This window comes from Ictidomys tridecemlineatus, chromosome 6 (assembly GCF_052094955.1).
Source record: "Ictidomys tridecemlineatus isolate mIctTri1 chromosome 6, mIctTri1.hap1, whole genome shotgun sequence".
NCBI lineage: Eukaryota > Metazoa > Chordata > Mammalia > Rodentia > Sciuridae > Ictidomys > Ictidomys tridecemlineatus.
Genome location: NC_135482.1, coordinates 67,968,772 through 67,976,059, shown reverse-complemented (window position 1 = coordinate 67,976,059; position 7,288 = coordinate 67,968,772).

Genomic DNA, 7,288 nt, shown 5'->3' with positions numbered 1-7,288 from the left:
CAAAGAAGAAAGCCAGCAGACTCATGTCCCAAAGAATGGCATGTCCCTTACAAGGAGAAATAAAGAACTTTTTAAAGGAAATACAAGAACTATACTCCAAGTGTAATTATCAGTAAACATAATTAATGTCCAGCTGGTGGCCCTGAGAGAGCTGTTGCTCAACTTGCTGGCACCAGTTTCCAGGTCTGGTTTTCTGTAATGTGGTCAGTGAGGGAGTGAAGGACATGGTAACTTGGCCTATGATTGCAAAGTGTTCATCTTGTTTCCCCTGCTGTTAAGGAGGGGGAGAGGGAGAAAAGGAAGAAAAAAGAGAGAACATAAAAAGAAATACACACACACACACACACACACACACACACACACACACACACGTGCACATGCACACATCGTTTGCATTTTAAAGCAGCAAAGGAATCCCTGTTAACTGTAGTATGGCATTTGTCATTCACTCCACATGGTACCTAGGAACGCTGCAGTGAGTATCCCCTCAAAACAGTATTTAAAGAGAGGAAGTGACCTGGGAGAATATTCAGAGAAGTCTGAAAGGAGAACATTGTGGGGTTCCTGAGAACAATTTGGAAGTCCCTTCCAGTTCCTACCTGAATAGACCCTGAAGATAGAATGTGTTGTTCTATGTGGTTTGATACATCATTCAGAATCTTGAAAGATTGATAGGGACAATTGATAGTGAGCAGTTTTTATTTGTTTGATTTTGAACAAAGGGAAAATGTCCATTAGATTACACAGTTCCGTCCAAGACTAAAAACCAAATCAGGATTTTGATTTACTGAGAAGTCTGAGGACAATAAGGAGAAAATGATCATTTCATATATAACCTATAGACACTGTGTGTTAGGTCAGGCTTCCCAGAAGCAAATCCAAAGACAAAATGTATGTGAAAGTGATTTATTAGGAAGTATTCCCAAGAATTCACAGGCACTAGGAAGGGAAGGAGCCCTGCAGGAAGGATGCAGTATCAACCACAGTCCAAAGGGAAACTGGCTCCATCCCCCAGAGAAGCTCTGCAGACCCATAAGCACACCTCCACACTGTCCCCATCACAGGAAAGGGTGCTGTGCCATTTATACCACACACCAACCTGGTTAAGTAAGGAGAGAAATGCTAAATGCCCAAGCATGTAGATCACAGAGTAGACACCGCTGAAAATGTCTAAGGGAAAAGATCCAGGAATAAGGACATCATCTAAGTGTCAAAGGGGTCTTTGAAAGCTATGAGAGGAAAGTAGATCTAACTCTTTCCTTCATGTTATTCCAATCCACCCAAATTCCACAGGAAAATAAACCTTTACCTCAAATATAAACTTTGATGTTTGAAAAGTAAAAGCAAGCTGCAGAGAAGACTGTTGTTAGCACTTAGAAGAGCTACCCTTTCAAAAGGTGAGGACAGCACATAATACTCTCTCTGATGCCCAGTCTTCAAGAGCCAAGCTGTCCGTGCAGGTTTGGTTTGCTTCAAAAGTCACCAACGAGCTTTCAGATGCCTAACCTGTTCTCAGACTTGTTCTATTTGGCTGGCATGGTGTGTTTAAAAATTGGAATTTCAATGTTTGTCTTCATCTAAGATATTTTTGACCACCAAGAATCTTTCAGAAGATTAGTCTTGTGTCCAGGGTGTCCATAGTATGAATAAAAGACTAAAAACCAAAGTTAAAAAAAATAATAATAACATACCAGGGGACAGTGAGTCTGGCAACATAAAATATCAACAGAGATAGAGATAGACAAAAAATTCACATTTTTTGAATAATTTTCTTAATAAAAATAGTCAGCCAAAGACCATACAAACTCAATCTGAACTAAGACAGTAAAACTGATTCAAAAAGTATTTTGAATAACAGCAGGTATTTTTAAAGGAATTATGTAATAAGAGATCTAAATAACACTCAAAACTTTTGAAGTTATAATTTTTCTAGTAGACAAAAATCATTTGTGTATCTACCAGAAAAAAAAATTGTTAACAAATAATATGTAACATCACAAAATATGGGCTTTTAGTCAATAGCAAATATGGCACATCAAACACCAGTGCTGTAGATTTCTCCACTAATCCTTGGGTGGGTGTAGTAAATAATATCCCAGTCTAATATTACATCCTTCTTCATTGTAAGTTTTGGATAATTTTTAAGACATATACATTTAAGCCAGGAGAGATTATAATTTAATTGATCTGAGGTAAATTATTTTTTAAGCTATCCTAAATTCATAAAACCAATCTGCTGATCTTTTGGAATTAACTGTAAAGAACCAAGCCATGGTTAAACAAAGAGCTACCAATTAGTATTTTGCTTTTCTTTCTTTCTCTTTTCCCAGACTTTGTGTATTTTTTCTTTTTTTATTGATGAATTAAAATTATACATAATAGTGGACTTCATTGTGCCATGTTGGTACATGTACATAATTTGATCAATCATTCCCCAGTGCCAATGAATATTTTCTGATCATATGATCAAGTACTATCTATTTGTGTGTGTGGTATATAGCTAGGCTCACTTGGAGCCAGAATGTGGAAAATAGGGCAAGGAGCTGGGGTTAATTGGGGAAAGGGTTAACAGAGGACTGTTCTAGAACTTATGAAAAAAGGAGGAAAAAAAAAAAGCAAGAGGCAGACATGATGGTACATGCTTGTAATCCCAGAAGTTCAGGAGGCAGAGGAAGGAGGATAGCAAGTTCAAAGGCAGCCTCAGTAACTTGGTGAGACCCTAAACAACTCAGGGAGACTCTGTTTCACCTGTACCAAAAAAAAAAAAAAAATAGACAAGTTATAAAAAATAGCTGGAAGGACAACAGAAACTGCAAAGAGACCAGAATATGAATTAAGATGAAAGGAGAGAAGAGAATCTGATACTATATTGTTCATATATTCTCATAGCTTCTTGTGAGTTAGAAAATCTAGACATGGAATGCAGGGGGAAAAGTTAGGAGTATTTACTGTATTATTAGGTACTGCTAAATTTCTCTTCAAAAACACTAAAACTATGTACACTCTCATAAACTGCTGTTTCTTTTTTTTCTTTTCAATACCTTTTATTCTATTTATTTCTTTTTTAGGTAGTGCTGAGGATCGAACCCAGTGCCTCACATGCGCTAGGCAAGTGCTCTACCACTTAGCTACAATACCAGCCCCTAAAAATTCCTGTTTCTTACATCTTTACGAGAACTATAATAGTAACCATTTCAGTTTTTGATGTATGATAAGTAAAAAATAAGAAGGTATCATGTAGACATTCTCACACTTTAATTTACTTATGAGTTAGTGTTAAATTGACCTTCTCTTTGGGTATTTATTTTATCTTTTACCAATAGCTCCTTTTGTATTTCTGCAGTCTATTTTTCTATTAGACTTTTTTTTGATGATTTTTAGAAACTCTTGATTTATTAAGGAGATTATGTTATATTGTCAAGGGCTGCTTAGGCCATACTTTACTAAGTGTCTAAGTGCTTCTTTGTGAAGACAGTTAGTTACTTTTAAATAAGAAAAAGTGAGTCCAATGCCCTCCCGCTTAAGATCTAAGTCAGAGCCAAGGCACTCATCCTCCTAAAGCAAGGAGGTAAGAAGAATGTTTCTGTGGTTTAATGTGACTGCCTCCAGCTACATATCCCTTGGCATCTTGAATCAAAGATTGCTGAAACAGCCAGATAAATTTGCAGAGGCACCAGAAAGCCTCCAGGGGGTTATATTGTCACCTACCCAATTCCTTCATCTGTAGTGTACAGTTTAAAAATATTATAAACAGAAGTCCCTCCTTTGTGCAACAGGCTGCAAGGTGTGAATTGGGAGCAAACTGGGGCAAACTGAAGAACTATCCCTGGCTTGGGCCAGCCCTCAGAGTTGAACATGTGAAGAACCCAGGGCCAGGGTAGGCATAGGTTAACAAGCTGTGCAATGCTGGTGTTCAGCAGTGACACTATGTGCCAGCAACGAAGTGACTGAGGTGGGCAAGATGCTGTGAACTGAGTAAACTCACCATTTCTCTCTTTGCCTGCAGTCAGATATCTTTTTATTTTTATTTTTGTAGTTGTAGATGGACAGAATGCCTTTATTTTATTTGTTTATTTTTATGTAGTGCTGAGGATCAAACCCAGTGCCTCACACATGCTAGGCAAGCGCTCTACCACTGATCCTTAGCCACAGCCCCTGCAGTCAGATATCTTTAGAGTTCTTGGACAATTCAGAGTTGGGAAAGGAAATGATATTGGGTATCCTGGTAATTTGGCCCAAGGGATTTGTTGAACAATTGGAACTTCAAACTTGAGAGACACATTCCACCAATTGCAAAATGTGTGTAGCAAAGGTTAACTTTGTCTTCCATTCTGGATTTTTTTTTTTTTTTTTGCATTTTAGCACTATTGTATGTCAAATAGTTTTAAAATATTATCTATCAATTACCTCCTTTGTTAGTTCTGTGTTTTGTAACAAGAAAGTTCTCTCTACTGCAAGACATTATATGTGTGAGACATAGTTATAGATATACAGATTATAACAGAAAAACTGTGAAGGACTCTGAAGGGGATGGAGAATTACTGGGTAAACTTTCAGGGAATACTCCACAGCCTTCAAGGTCACCTGGAGGACACCTATAGTATAATGGATGCTCAGGATGGAGTGAATCACCAAGAGCTACTGTAGTAAATTAACTACAACCTCCCAGTCTCATTATCAAACAGGTTTCTGCTTCCTGAAACTCGCCTGAGTTTCTGTTATAAACTACAGGCCAAAATCTTGTTCTTCAGCAAAGAAAGAGGGCCCCAGAAACTCATGGAAAATGACTGTGTAAAAGTACCTTAAAGAATCGACACTGTAGAGAAAGACTCTTGGGTACAAGCTCTGAGCTGATACTTAGATGACATTCAGTCTGTACCTGTGGAGCAAGTGTGTTTTTCCAGGACTGTTTAATCTAGAAGGAGACAGCTTTATGAAAGCAGAATGCTAATCCAAGATCTAGCAGAACAAAATTACAAGGACAAAATGACCTGAGGAGGAATATTTTATTGTGACTATGTTTTAATGCTCTATTTTCTGGGTATATAAGGAAGCCATTTATCTTTCTTCTTAAACTATCTTGAGAAGATTCAACTGACTTTGCTTTTATAAAGTGAAATTAAACATTTTTTTTTTCTGTTTCTCACTGAACTCTCCTCCAGGCCTGAATTGGAAAACTGCAACTGAGTCCCCTTACTTTTACATAGCAATGTTTTTCGTTACATACATTCAACTGCCTCTCTCCCTTTTTCCTGCATATAATTGGATGAAATTGATTGTATTAATCCTGGCCTTACTTGGAATGTCATATTTGAGAATGATGGTCATTTAGCCGGTGTCAAACAACCCTAAGGAGTAAAGGTTGATTTTTACTTATAAAGCCAATGCCTACAAAACACTCCCAGAAAAACTGGCCTAGGGCCAAAGTCTTAAGGGCATAACCAATAGCTTAGTTCCAAATGTAGGGTACCAACCTTACAGGTAGTAAGAACGGGAACTTCCTGGTAAGCCAGGGATTTAGCAAATTTGGGGGAACTCAAGTAAAGACGAATTTATTCAAATTTACAGATAGTACTGTTGAAATGTGGTAGTTTCTTGGGCTTGTTTTCCTAGCCTTGAACTAGCAAAGAGTAGATTTTTAAATGTACAATTCTGTGGCTCCAGCAGCAATTCAATACTGCATAGTTTTAGATTGCAAGCAAACTCACGGAAGCCTATACAGTTAATTGACACTCACTGCTCCCATGCAAATAAGTAGGTCAAACTTAATGAGACCAGCCTTCCTATGACTAGGAATAATCTTTGAGACTTTTATGGCAACAAAGGGGGAAGTTGTTAAGGAAAAAAAAAACCCAACAGCTTTTAAAGAGGAAAAGAAAAGATTACTGGATGTACTTTAAATGAAATATTAGGTGTCTTTTCTGGGTCATCTGATTGTACGCAGGTCTCCCTCCCTCCCTCCCTTCCTCCCCCACTCCCTCTCTTCCTTCCTTCCATCTCTCCTCTTCCTTTTCAGGCCTTTGAACTACTTTATAATCCTATACTTTATAGCAAACTGATAGAAATAGAGATTACTGTCTAGAGAAACACATGAATTCTGTTGGAGATGCAGCTGATTTTCCTCTGTGGACAACTAGTTTTGCATCTATTAGCAAATTTGTTTCAGCATTCCTGATTGTTTCTATAATATATCTGTTCTTTGAATTCTCCTTTGAACCGTTTTTTAAACACCTTGTTCCTTCATTAATAATAAGCTAAATAAAAAAGCTTGACACAATTATAATTTTTCATACTTGTAAAGAGTAGATCTATTACATGTCTTGTTTAAAATCTTAAATATATTTCGAGTTCTCTTTAAAAGGGGCAATATAGAGATCTAGTTTTATTTTCTTCAAAAACTAGGCATGTTGTCCCCATTTATTAGGTAACCTTTATTTCCCCCATTGATTTAAAAGGCCACCTTTTGGTATTATTTGGGTCACTTGTGTGCATTCTATTTTGATCTATTTATTTCTATACTAGTACAAATCTGTTTTAAGTGCTATAGCTTTACAATACATTTAGATGATTTGGCAGGTTATTTTGATGTTCTACTGAACCTCCCAAGGAAGAGTAGATTGTTCTACAATTTTAGTCTAACCCTTTTCAGACCATATTAAACCAAGCAGAACACAATTATCAATCTCAAAAATAAGCAAACAGGGCCTCTGAATTGCAAAGGTCTCACTAAGCCCATAGTTTGTTTCATAAGGAGAGGCAGGATAACCCTTAACCACCATGTATGTGTTCCATGGGGCAGAATACAGGTGTACAGTATTGGCAGGCAGTCATGAAGTGACAGTGGAAGCAGCCAGAATGATCAAAAGATATGTAGAATTCAAACAAAATGCTCAGATTCTCAATAAACTTTTCAATGTGTGATTTTTTTACCACTGCTTAGGTTTGAAAGTGATAATTACATACTTTGCCTTTGGGATTTTGATCAATTAAGAAGTAGACACAAGAGGCATGGAAGGATAAAAATATCAGCTTTATTCCCAATAAAGCTAGACTGGAGTATGTGACTTGGACTCTGTTCCTTGTTTCCACCTTGAGATGCACATGTGTGCTGATGGGCCCTGCCCCATGGGCTGTCATCATCTGAGTAGCCCAGGGAGAATCAAGGTGAGCCTCACACCCAGTTACACCAAGAAACGCCCAGCCTAGTCTTGCACTGACTGTGCTTACAAGAAGAATCTGTTCATCAGACCCTGACTGTGTTGGTCCTCTGAGAAAACTTCTCTGAGAT